At 46.6% G+C, this 12297-nt stretch overlaps 1 protein-coding gene across 1 annotated transcript in view; it reads right to left on the bottom strand.

Annotated features, from left to right (window-relative positions):
* The window catches only part of LOC144248920 (UBX domain-containing protein 1-like), a 59259-nt gene extending 48241 nt beyond the window's left edge, over positions 1–11018 (bottom strand). The window contains exon 1 of the transcript XR_014955029.1: positions 10924–11018. The gene's annotated coding sequence lies outside the window, so the exon portion shown is untranslated. The remainder of the gene's footprint in view (positions 1–10923) is intronic.
* Positions 11019–12297: the final 1279 nt, after the last annotated feature.

The raw sequence follows: 12297 nt of genomic DNA, 5'->3' as shown, positions 1-12297 counted from the left end.
ACCTGCACGATTCTCTTTGACATGTATTTCTCCTTTGTAATGACTCAGTGCTTGGTCTCTAGGACTTCCATATCCCTGACACACTTGCACTCGGATTACTAGCAGGAGGATCACAAACTTAGGTAGTCTCATATCTGTGCAGCATTTAAAGTCAAGGAACACTGGGCTTGGTCAGCAAGACGTCCAGTTTTACAATTTTCCATCACAGCTGCCTACACCTTTTAACATAAACTCGAAAAAGAGACAAAATTCCACCCTACCACTGTTGCAATAGGGAACTGAACTCTGATTTCAGACATTTTCCTCCTGCTTGAGCAGGGACATTGTACAAGATGACTCCACTGGTGGGTCCCTTTCAACCTTAATAATTTTGTGATTTCCAGGGTCTTCAGAGCAAGCCTGCTGAGTTTATAATGTTTTATTTAATTAAAAAAGCTGGAAGTGCAGCTCGAACCCTGAAAGTCAAAATGCGTTTATTCCTTACTTACTCATTACCCTCCAAAGTAGAGCTGCAGCTCAGCAGGCAGAGAGGGACTTCTGTGGACACTGCATTTGTCACCTGTGATTAATTTAATTCAGCAAGCTCTAAACCACAGGTCAGCCTGTTCCATTACAGCATCATCAGGGCAACTTACAAGAACTGAAGCCAACTGAGAGCCCCTTCATCCCAAAGAGGACAAATATAAGCCTTTTACTTCAGCTCAGCAGAACTCTTAGTTCATCCTAACAAGAGGTAATGCATCCCAGCAGGTGTCAGTGAACCCAACCTCTTTAAATACTCATTTAACCCTACCTCAGCTGGTAATCAAAGTCGTGGGGGTGAGGCTAGGCTGAATTTCTCTTTTCTGTCCTTCTCCAGAGTAGTCCTAGTGAAGTGGCCTTGGACTCTGTTTTCTGCAGAGCCTAAGTGCTGCTCATGAAAGCCTCTAGATTTTTCTCCTGCTGCTGCTAGAGCTGTGACTTTGAAGAACTCACTCCTAAGAGCTGGAAATGTAAAAGCCAATTGGATGTGCTGGGCTGCAGTGCCCCAGCGCCCCAGGACAGGCAGTGCCCCTCACCGTGCCTGTGAGAAGGTGAAGCCAACCCACGCCAGGTGCCTGTGCTGGACAAGTGGGAACACTGAAGCCAAGGCTGCTTCCTTCTTGAGGCTTTCTGAGGTGGCTGCTAGGAGAATTTCTCTTAGGCAGTCACTCTCTCGAACCCAGTCTCTCAATAACCTTCTGACACAAATAGAGGAGGATTTTTGTTCGCTATCTCCATGTGTGCAAGGTAGGAAAAGTTAATTAATTGCCAGCATACCAGAGGATTCCGCCAGAGGAATCCTCTATACCAAGGCCTTCCATCAGAGCAGAAGGCACTAACCACGCAAAACCTCCAGCGGGAAGGATCCTAGCAGTCCTCTTCTTTCCTCCTTTGCAAGAAACTGTGCTTAAACATTCCCCAGTAATTAAATATGCTTATGACTCTTAAAACATTTAAAGTTCCTTGAGGGAAGAAGGTGTGTGGAGGCACTATATGATCCACTGTGTTTCTTACGTTTGGGGTTATGTTATATATTCTTACGTAATGGTTTGAAACTTATCTTTATCCCTGCACCGTGTCCTTAGAACAAGGCTGTGAACACTCTTTTTCTCCAAATACAAGAATAATTGAGGAAACAGAACAGTGTTTGTCAGAAATAATGAGGGCAGAGACTGAGGGTGCCAGCATGCTGACTTGTACCACCTTAGGACACTTTTGGAAGTCATCACTCCTGTAATATACTGGATCCAATTTCAGCAAGAGCTCCACTCTCTCCTGTGGTTTCCACAGGGCCAAAAAAGGCAAGAGCTCCTTGAGACTGAGGGCTCCTCATGCCCTCCAGCAAGGAGAGGGTGGGCAAAGACCCATCGGTAGGAAACAGATGATCCTCAGACTGAGCAAGTTGCTAACATCCTCTTGAATGTGCTGTGGAATTGTGCAGGCATTGCCATGGCCAGGGAGAGACCAAATGGATGCTCTGATAATCTGCAACCTAAATTTAGCTGCAATTCCAGAGGGACAGTCTGATAGCCTGTTCCTAAGACATTTCATTTCCTGGACCTCAAAGATCCCCTCAGCCACTGCAGCTGCATTCTCTGAGGGTATATCGTGCGTTTCAGGCAGTTGGTGTCGGGTCCCTCCTCACTGATTCTGCCCCACATCTTGTGTTCCCAGGCTGAGGTGGGAGACTTGAGTGTAGAAGCAATTATTTATCTCTGCCTAAGAGAGACTTCTGAGTATGATCTAGCTTAAATGCCTGCTTGTAGGGCAGGCTGCACAGCTGAACTTGCCAAACACGGAGAAGCTAAACAGGCACCAAACCCTTGGCTTATTTCTGGGGGAGGCCCTCAGATGGCTTCTGAGCTTCTCCAATCTACGCTCTACAGGGAGTCTGCACATCTCTCCAGCAATTGAAATCTTGAGCAGGGAAGCAGGCTGGTAGCAAAAGACTGAGCTAACACATAGCGAGGCCAAAGGAAACCGAGTGTCAGAAGCACAGCTTTGAGTCCAGAAACACAATCAAAGCCCGGGGAAGAGTGTGGCAAATGCTGGGGTCAGCAGTGCAAGTACAGGGCAAGGCTGGACGGTCCCTGAGCAAAGCACCGGGCACTGCCCAGACCAAACCAAAGACCAGAGTCTAAGCAGGAATACAGGGAGATTTCCAGGAGCTCTGCTGGGCTGGGATAGGCTCCCATGGTAAACTGAGAGGATGGAGACTCGGCCCCCAAGCTACAGCCACTGGGACAACTCTCCATCACGGGGCCAGGGAGCTGTGCAGGGCACAGACTCACCTCATCCCCAGCACTGCTGTCCCCGGAGAGCCCGCTGGCTCTCTGCTCCTGAGAAACACTCTCTTCTCGCAAAAATCCAACTCCCTCACCACCTGCATCTGCTTCTTCTTCAGTATTGCCCGCAACCTTCATTTCTGCTCTCTCAAAGCACTGTTCATCTCCACCTCTTTTTCATCACAACATCTTTCAGTTGACACCTTTGAAGTGAAGAGGCCACTGAATTCTACCATTACAGAGTAAAACCACTCAGTATTGACACAGCCAGCTATTAGTTTTAATCCTCAGTTCTGCATTCCAAGGGATACTTTTGAAAACACACTGAAAACTCATAAAAATACGTGGCATTCACTGGAGCCAGGGCTCACTTCTGCACTGTGCCTTGGCACAAACACGCTCCATCACCTGTGACATCTCTCCTGCATTGACCATTGTTCAAAGCTTTCCTGCAGGGGCCTGACGGAGCAACAGGAGCTTGCTGAGCTTCTGTCAGGGCAGGAGCATAACAGGGTGCAGATCCTGTCCTGACCCCACCAAAGAGGGGTTTTTCCTGCATTCCTTCCTGCTGTGACACTCAATGACAAACATCCTCTGGGCCTCTATGTTATCAAATACAAGGACATGCCAACGTTTAGCGAGGACAATTTCAGCTTTCCCAATCTAAACTTTCCATATGATGCAATGACACTGTCACTTATTTACTGAGAACCCCAGCCCACGTAGCCTAGAGAAGTGTCTGTTGGCTCAGAGCAAGCTTTAGGAGCCTGGAAGAAATTTGTTTTGGTTTAGATGCCAGGCCCAAGACTGCATTTGAACTCCTGTCTCCCCACCAGAGGTTTCTAACCCATCCCCCGTGTCACATGTGCAACACCAAATTCAGCAGAAAAGCACTTCTGGGAGCAGCTTAGGAATGGAGGAAAGTATAGTTATTATAAATGTTTCATGTATCTGTATGTAAAGATAGATAAATAGATAGCTAAATATGTACAGACATCTGTACACCCACCTACACCGGTATCTATATGAAGTCCTTTTTAGACCCTTCCCCAAATTTCTAAGTGATTGGTGCTTATAGAGGCAAACAAAATGAACTTTTAAGTTAAGCCAACTTGGGTGGCTATTTGTGTCACAACAGTCTCTGAAAAAATGATGACAGCACTTAAAAGTCACCAATAGTAATAATAATAATAATAACAACAGTAATAAAGTATTTTGCTGCTATTTTGGCAGCTTATGCTGCTTCTTGTACTTACTGCTCAATGCCTTGCTATTTCAGTAATTCACTGTGAAGCAATAAAGCAAAAGCCTTAAGGCTGGCTGCTTAGCTTACAAGAAGCTCTGTTACAATTTGGAGAAAAAATAAAACTTGGAGCATATTATCAGTAAAACAGAGATTCTACCCATACCCATTAAAAATGCAGTATTTGCTCTGCAGACCTGCAAAAACTTACTTTAAAAGGTTAACTGCGACCTTTCACAAACCCAGGCTCATTTTAGCAGAAGAGTTTCCTGCTTCTCTGTGACTGTGAGATGTATCTATTAAGTTCCTTTCAAAGGCCTTGCCTGACCTATTCATTTTGCAATTGAGAGCCAAAATAGCTCAATATCAAATATCTGCAAGCACCTTAGTACTTTTGGAAGAGTGGAACTGCTCGATCAAATCCTCACGCTGACCACACTGTTTCAAAATGCAACAATGAATTATGTCATTATGTCTCCATTTGGAAAGGATTATAATGTAAAATTAAGACAAGAGCCTGCCCTACTCTGAAGGCATGGGGACAATGGGGATTTGAGTCCCCAGTATGTAACTACTGTTGCAAATGGAAGACATCTATCAAGAACAGAGACGTGCGTTACTGCACGAGATACAGTGCCCAAGTCCCAGACTTCATTAACCTTAATTAAATGGTCTTGAAACCAAAATTTTTCCGTAGCAGTTCGACTGCATTAAAAGGTCCCTCTCTGTAAATGGTTTTGATATGTAAACATGCCAGCACTCCCAGAAGGGCCACATCCTTAAGGACTGCTACTATATATTTACTTTATGAAGACACTGCCCCATCTGCTGGGTCAGCCACGCACACGGCCCCACTGCTACGCTTGAGTGTGGCACTGGAATAAAACTTTTCTTGTGTTTAGGAACAAAACCCCGTCAGTCAAAGGCACAATCATTCCAGCAGCAAGTAGGGATGCACCAAACTGCTCGGGTTTCCATCCCTGTTTATTCTGGAAACTGACCACAAACTCCTACGGAGATTTTGAAGGGCACAAGGGCTTCTTGTGAAAGCACAAAGGAAAGAATAAATGACTAAACAGGTATGTTCAGAAGAATCGGTGGGAGGTTTGTACCTAAGCACATAAAGCCACAGCCTCCTTTTTCAACATGTACAATCGTAGAATCAGAGAATGGTTTGGGTTGGAAGGGACCCCAAAGCTTTTCTCATCCCATCCCCTGCAGGGACACCTTCCACTAGAGCAGGTTGTTCCAAACCCCATCCAACCTGGCCTTGGACAATTCCACGGGTGGGGCTGCCTCAGCTTCTCTGGGCAACCTCTGCTGGGGCCTCGCCACCGTAACAGGGACGAATTTCTTCTGTATATAGGATTTCTTTAAGCTTTAAAGTCCTAAAGCAGAGGCCACCTCAGGCAGGCATTCACGGATGTAAAGGGTCCTTCTCAAAGGTAACTGTAAAACATGTTCAATGTTCATAAACCTTTCATATGCTGCCCACCAATTATGGAGTGCTTTGAAGAATTTTTAATGAACGTAAATTTTAACCAAAAATACTGCAAAGCCATTATTAATACTGTACGTAGGCACAGGGTACCAGACTTGTAAAGCTGCCAGAAACCTAAACTCTTCTGATAAGATTTGCCACATGTTTTTCTTTAAATAAATACATTTTAAAAAAATCATCAAATGTCCCTGCTTTATTTCACCACGGCAACGAAATAAGCACAGTCTCAAGTCTGTGCTTCTGTTCCCTATTACATTAATTTCTCCCACCCTGTTTCTCCCTCAAAGCAGTGAACATGCAGGCAAGTAATCCTGCCATTGCTCCAACTCCATGGAGGATACAAACCTGCCTGCAGCCTCTGCCCCTCTGCTACTAGGCAGTCCCTGCTGCGCCCAGGCTCTTTATTCAGCGTTGTAACAGAAACACTTTCATTTTTTTCTCTTAAAAAGACACCTAACATTTCACCAGATGGTATCAGCACTTCCAAGTGCCTGTAAACCAGACTCCCCAAGCCCAGCCCATTAGCAGCTGCTCTGTGAGTGGCAAAGGAATCCAGAAATTAATCGCCTACCTTACACCGCTTCTCACCTGGTCTTGGCTACTTCCTTTCCTCAGGCTCTGGCAAGAAACCCAGACATGAAGCAATTCCCCAACCACAATGACAGCCATGAAATGCTATTTAGGCTGCTGACAGTTCAGCCCGTATCATTGGGCAGTCTGACTGAATTAGGATAGAGAATTTTAGGCACACATTAAAAAGTATCTCTAGTGTCTAAAGGTACTCTAAAAGCTGGATGCAATGGAGGAACTACTTCCTGAAACTTGTGGATGTGCTAAATCAATGACTGGTCATTGATTAAATGCTGGAGCACTCACCTTGAGCATTAACACCTCAGCTGATCAGCATGTGCACATGAGTACGTATCGGTGCAAAGGATTGTCTTCTGCTTCAACCGACAAACTGCTGGATAGCTTTTAAAGGAAAAAAAAAAAAAACACCAAAATAAATAAAATCTGTATTCCTCCAGACCCAGGGGAACAAACAAACCAGATCTTCCGGACCCAAGCCCCAAGCCCTGCCAGTAACAGACACAGCACTAAGGGATGCACAGCACGGCTGGGTGCTTAGGTTACCAACTTCTGAACTCAGGAAAGAAAGGAGGAAAAGGCAAACTTCTGGATTATTTAACAAATTAACTTCAGCTACGATCACTCTTGGTAACTTAATGGAACAGAGGAGCAAAGTCCTCTGCCCAGAGACAAGAAGTGACTGTGTATGGCTCAGCTCACGGCCACATAACACACTCTGACCTCAGTCTGCTGGAGCATCCTCCATATGGGGACAGCAGGGGCAACCTGGATGGCTGGACTCACCCTTGACTACCAGCAAAATGCTGAAACAGTCCTGACCTGGTGCTGTGCGAAAGGAAACACTGCCAGGAAGCATTGACAGGATCAGTTCTGAAAGCAAAGCAAGGTCCTGGCCTCATGCATTGCCCTGTTTTAACCACACAGGCAAACAGCTAAGAAATGTAACTATTTTCTGCTTAAAAGCCGCAAATTCCTTGGAGAAAAGGAAAACTCAATCTGACAAAAAGAAACACTCAGGCAATGGTGATAATCTGGCACATACTGGATAACAAACATTGCCCAAAAGCTGCCAGAGAAAACGGAAATTAAAAGTCACAAGGCAGATGCAGAATAACATCTGTTGTGAAAATACATTATTCAGCCAGCACTGGTGGCGGAGACTTTTGGTGCAGTGCAATCTGCACACCCTGGTGACCACATATGCAGCAAGATGTGCTGCTTGGCATAGCCAAAGAGAGAGCAGCAGCCTTGCTTGGGAGGCATTTGGGAACCAGTGCCCTTACAGGTCAGAACTACTTGTTATGCCACTCTCACTGCATCGCAGCCTTCTGGAACCTGAGTAACACAGACCAGCCCTGCCACGGGGCATGCAAGAAATCATATGGGGACAAGCTGCAGACAAATGGGCCACTAGTCCTTGTCACATGCATCACCAATGGCACAGCATATGCTCCCGGTTACACTGTGGGTCACATTCTGGATGGAGATCTGCAGTCCTCCATCTGCCTTTGAAGAGACAGATGCACATGCTGTACAGCCAATCATCAACTATTGCCCAATTCCATCTTTACTGCACAAGGGCTTTAGCAGACCTGCATTAACTTCATACTGCCTGGACGTCTGCTCTCATGTGTTCAGAGGAGAAACAAGAGAAATGTCTCACTGCTTGTTCCAAGGCTTTCTTCTCTTCACCTAAACAAGGCTCATGAGTGATACAGAAGGAATGAGGGAAGTATTTTTTTCTTGGAGCCCAACAATCAACCGACAAGACAACAAGGAAGCCTCTAGGGGACTTCTGACCACTCAGGTCATTGATATATTATTATTTTAACAGTCATAAAATCACTTTTGTGATATTTCTCTCCTTGTTTCTTGCCATTCCCCGTTTGTCCATCCAGATACATCTACTCTCATGTATCAGGCTGCACAATCTGTAGTGCAGAGACCATGCCTTCACTGTGTTTATGCAGTGCTCATGCAAGAAGACTCTTGTCTAGCAATGAAGGAGGCTTAGGGATATCTGGTGTCCAGTAGCACAAGCAGCTGACAGTTCTGAGTTCTTCCTCAAGCAAAATTTCATCTGTTTTATGCAATAGCCACTCCAAGTACAACCGCATTTTGCAAAGCACTTTTCTGACAGATTTCAGCCAGGCTAAATGATGGCTCTTCCTCTTGTCAGAGGAAGTACCCTTGCTTTTTGCTTTGACTGTGGATCAGAAAAGCACCAAAGCACAAGGCTCTGCCTAATGACTTCAAACCAGAGGCCTCTGGAGCCACTCTCAAGAGCACGTTCCCTCTCTGGGTACCTGCCACAGCTTCCACCCTCTTCTTGGTGGATGGCCATTCTCAGCCAAAGCACAGCCATGGCCAGCCACTTGGGGATCATGCCAAAGCCACAACTGGGGGCACTGGGCAGAGCTGCCCACACAGCTGGCACAATCTGGCACATCACCGTACCCGTGTGCTACACAAGTTTTGCTGCCACTGCCGTGTAGCTCACTGGTAACAGAAGATTCACAACAGATAATGGTTTAAATCAAATAATGTGATCCGAGCCCTGCTCTACTAACACCATTATCTCTTTACCTTTCCATTGCTTGCAATAATCAGGTAGCGGCAAGTTAATGAATTTCACAGCACGCGTCACATAGCACCTTGTTACATAGCTGTTTCTTCTGCATCTGCAACAAAATGAAGGGTAAGACTGTGAAATTACTGACAGAAGGCAAGTAACAGTGTCTACTGACCACGGGAGAAAAGATGCCTCCAAGAGACTCATTCCATCATTCCCCTCTCTTTGGCAAATTACAAGAAATTAGCCCTTTTTATTTCTGGAAGAAATACACCACAGAGCAGTTGTGCCACCAGTGCACTGTCACCACGCTGCACCCGTGGGCAGCTGATTCTGCACTGGAAACCAGAGAGCAGGAGAGCAGAAGCCTGGGGATGGGGGCTTGGTGGTACGCCAGAGAAGGCAGCTCCATACCTTTCACAATTCTTTCCCTTCTCAGTGCACCTGCGGCAGAGAAGGCCAAAGCTAAGACATTTTATATACATTTTTTTGATCACCCTGTTAGCTTAAGCGGAAACTTAAGTCTTCCCAGAACAATAAAATTATATAGCATGCAGAGAGAAACGGGCAAGCACCAGAAGCCCAGGGATCACTCCCAAGGGAAAACTAAATTCAGTTAGGGATGAAAAGAGCCAGAAGGTAACATGAGGGAAGGTAACAGGACCTCGCAGCCAGCAAGAGGATGGGAGAAGAAGCTGTGCTATCAGCAAGTACCAGTGCTGCAAATGCAGGGAGCGCCATGCAGCCCCGTCTCTGCCAGGAAAGGCTCATGGAACAGAAGAATGAGCACACGGGCTGCCTCTCAATCTCCTGGCAGGAAGCTTCTCTACTCCCCTTGTGCCTGGACACAAAGCTTTGGGCAGTAAAGAAGGGAGAGGCACGGTGGCACCCGTTCAGGGACGAGCCAAGCTACGGCACACCCTGCCCTGGTTCAGTGCTGGGAACCGACGGTGATCTGGCTACAAAAACCACAGGAAAGATCGTGTTTGACCCCGTGCAGCTTTTCTCTTAGAAATCACTTTAGACACTCTTCTTGTGACTAGCGCTCAGCGAATCCTACCAGGACACAATGGGACGTGCTGCAGCAGCAACCCTGACCATGGCATGGCTGTCCCTGCTACCTGCACGGACACAGCTCGGCCACAGAGAGAAAATCCTTTGTGCCAGGAATGTTTACCAGTGCCAGGTGCTGGTAAGCACTGCTCAGGGTGCTGCTGGCACCTGGGATGGCTCAAAGCTCCATGGTTTGTGGCAACAGCCAAAAAGCACGTGCCACCTCCTGAGGAGCTCCACCTGCAGTATCCTGGGCTATTCAAAACCCACTATTCCCTTGTGCCTTTGTCTACCTGGAGTCATTCAGGGAAATGAAAATACACTAACTGAATTAAGAAATCTGTTAAGAGACATTTGTCTTAGGCCTCTGATGGAGAATTGAAGCACCATCAATTGCCTTCCTTCCTGCTCCTTTAATTTGCAGAATGAGTGTCCATACAGACTTCTAATGAGGTTTAGTTCTTCTTCCTGAAAAGGTAGCTTAGTTTAACTTTCTTCTATTCCTCCTCTAGACAACTTATGAATTACAGTATTAAAGCACCCTGACTCAAAGGATTCTTGCACTGTGGGAACACTTCCTGCTCAGAGTTTTTCAACAGTTAAAATCTCTGTGCTATCTTTTATGCCAGATTTAGTCAACTAGCCCAAATGGGTCCACAAAAGACATCTGTATGGATGAATGCAATTAAAATCTTCTCCTTCTCCTACTTTCACTCCATTGCTGGAAATGACACAAAACATAAGAAAAAACCCAGTACCTGTTCCATTTTCAGACTGAAGCAACAGCATATTCCTGGCTGCTAATGCAGCAGGGGCAACAGCACTGCAGGGAACTGTTTGGATAATCACATCTTCATTTAAAGAGAACCCAACTTCTTGATCTAAACCATCACTGCCCTCCATCAGAACAGCCAGCATATCCACGAAATCTAATAAGTGAAGGGAAAAACGTAAGCAGAGGATCCAGACTAACTGGGAAAACAACAGAGGTAGAATGCAACATTCCAGGAACACAAGGTATCTTTCTAGATTCCCCCCCCAAAAAAACCCAAAACAAAACAAAACCGAAGATAAAACCAACCAACCAAACAACAACAAAAAAACACCAACAAAAAAAAAACCCTTAAATTAGTAACAACAAGATAAATGTTTCTACCTCAATAAACCCATAACGCCTCGAACCATTCCAGGGAGGGCGGCAGGAGGGGCGGGCAGAGCCAGGGCCCCGCTCCGCCGCCCCGGCGGCATTTTCCGGCACGCGGCCGCTCCCGGCGTCTGGAGAGGGGCGCGGGGCCGGGAAAGGCGGCGCAGCCCTGCTCCGATGCCGCTCGGCCGCGGCCCGGGAGCGCTGCGACCGCGCCTCCGCCGCCCGCCGGCACCGGCCCCGGCCGCCCTCGGCCCGCGGAGCCGCCTCCAGCCCTCCCCTCACTCACAGACACCGCCCCGCTCGCCGCTCGCTCCCGCCCCTCGCCCCTCCCGCCGCTTCGGCCGGGCTCCGGCTGGGGGGCTGCAGTACCGCCCTGTGCCCACAAGGCGGCAGCACTTGTCCAGAGGGTCCGCGACACGATGGCGGCCCGTGGGGACCTTGACGGAGAGAGGCGTTTTTGCCCATGCCTGTCGGCTCCCGCCAAAAACCCGCACGCTCGCGGTGCTGCTGACCCCACAGCCCGTGTGCACGGCACCAGAACCGCCGCGGAAAATCCCGTCGGGGGGCGCCGGCGTTGCGCGCAATTCAGGCAGTGTAAAAAACAGACACGGGTCCTCGAATTTCAACGTCCTCGTTTTCGCGCCCTCTCGAGAAGGTCAAGCGAGGCCGCGCCACGCCACTCCCAAGATGGCGGCCGCGGGCGGCGGGCTGCAGTACCGCTCTCTGCCCACACGGCGGCAGCACCGCGCCGTCCCCGCCGGCACGGCCTCGGCAGCGAACGCCCCAAAGCGTCCGCGCGGGAAAGAACGGAACAAAAAGCCTGCCCGCGACCCGACAGGAACCGAAAGAAAAAAGCTTTCCTCCTAAACTGCATTTCAACAAGGCTTGGTTTTATATTTTTCAGATTTATACTCACAGTCGGATTGGTAATGGATATTGACGTATAATCGTATTTTTTAAATTTCTTAACATTTATTCCTATTCTAATTTTTATTTCACTTTTATGTTTTTATATATACACCTGTAGACATTGATTATATATTTCCATATTTAGAATGATATCAAACTAAAATGTATATTCATATCTTTTCCATTAAAGCCCTGCCTCCAACCAAATAAAAACAAAAAAAGCCCTTTTTTTAAACGATTTTCGAATATTTTTATATTTTTTTCATCATTATAGTCACATTTGAACTTCTACTTTATATAGATGTATTTATAAATATATTTTATATATATATATAATAAGGTAGCGAGATAGATAAATTATTTTTTAAATTCTATTTTGTACACACTGCTAATACTTATATTTACTTACCTTTAAATTTTCATATAGATCTTAACGTATTTAGGATATATTTCTATACAAAGACTTCTAATTTT

The sequence above is a fragment of the Lonchura striata genome, chromosome 4 (genome assembly GCF_050655825.1).
Source record: "Lonchura striata isolate lonStrDom1 chromosome 4, ASM5065582v1, whole genome shotgun sequence".
NCBI classification, from domain to species: domain Eukaryota; kingdom Metazoa; phylum Chordata; class Aves; order Passeriformes; family Estrildidae; genus Lonchura; species Lonchura striata.
The sequence above is the reverse complement of the archived record's forward strand: the minus strand, read 5'-3'. Positions and strand labels throughout refer to the sequence as shown.